This window comes from Sciurus carolinensis, chromosome 2, assembly GCF_902686445.1.
Source record: "Sciurus carolinensis chromosome 2, mSciCar1.2, whole genome shotgun sequence".
NCBI lineage: Eukaryota > Metazoa > Chordata > Mammalia > Rodentia > Sciuridae > Sciurus > Sciurus carolinensis.
In genome coordinates, this window is record NC_062214.1 from 15,322,673 (window position 1) to 15,323,932 (window position 1,260).

At 48.5% G+C, this 1,260-nt stretch overlaps 1 pseudogene; it reads right to left on the reverse strand.

Annotated features, from left to right (window-relative positions):
* Positions 1 to 552: 552 nt before the first annotated feature.
* On the reverse strand, positions 553 to 1,260 carry LOC124978188 (proteasome activator complex subunit 2-like; annotated as a pseudogene).

Below are 1,260 nucleotides of genomic sequence, written 5' to 3' on the forward strand. Positions count from 1 at the left end.
AAAGAGGTGGGAAAAGAGATTCAAAGTTTAAGAAGCTGAGAAAGAAAAAACAAAAGCAACGAATCCTCATTAATAAAATATATTTTGTTTTGATGTGTGCATGGGTTTGTTGGGGTGAACCCAACTACCATGTATAACCAGAAAGCTCTAATAAATAAATAATTCATTTTAAAAGAGAAGCGTGAACACCCACCAGTAGCTGGGAAAGCCAGTTTCGATGGCCATAACAGGGGAGGGGAGGAGCCATGGAGAAGTGAAAACATGAAAAATCAGGATTATCAATATTTTTTTAAAATAAAAGAATCCCCACTTACAAACAATGGCTTCCCTAAGTGGTGGAACTATAAAGAACAGCAAAGAGATTATTAGTAGCACATAAGAGTCAGAGTGTGGCTCTAGGGGCTGAGGGGACACGGTCACTGGGAAGGGGTGGTGAGGGTCCTGGGAATGGGCATGGCGTTGTGGTGGTGACCGCACGTAGGAGCTGCATGCATTTTCTCCCTAATTTTTTCTTCCATAGTTAGGTCATTTATTTTCCTTCTAATGTTGGGCTTAGTACATAGATGGTTTCTTGTCACCCTTTGGGTGACAGTTTTCTCTCGGTTGCTGCTGATGATATGATAAAGCTCAGCGTAGAAGGCCCTGAGGTCCAGAACCTCGGCCCTGAGCTCCCCACAGGCTGCCTCATCTCCTCCGAGCACCAAGGCCCTGTGGGTCTCCTTGGAGGGTCTCCTTGGAGGCCTTGGCCACAGCATCCCCACGTTCTGAGAAGTCTTGGATGTCTGAAAGGCTTTCACTTTGGTCTTCACAGCGTTCACCCTCTCCAGCACCTTCTCCAGGATTGCCGCCCCCAAATCATTTCCATCCTCAATCTTAGGGATCAGGTGCTGGATCCAAGCCATCACCAGACTGCACTTCTCTTTGAGAGTCCAAACTTCTGGCTTCACGAGAGCAAGCAGGGCCTGGACCTTCTCATTCCCAGGGAGAAAGCCACACTTGGGGACTTCTTTCTTCTGCTTATCTGTTTCCATCTCACTGTCCTTGGGTGGGGGGTCTGGGATGGGGATGTGCAGGGGGGCTTGGAGGGAGATCAGCTCAGCCACACAGAGGGAGTCCTCGTGCACAAGCTGACTCGGGTCTATGATTTTCTGTGGCAGGACTCCATAGAGGAATTCCTCAGCCTTCTGGAAGATTTTGTCTGAAGACATTCACCTGTTTTCTGGCCTCCCCACTCCGGCACACCCCACAAGGCTTGGCCAT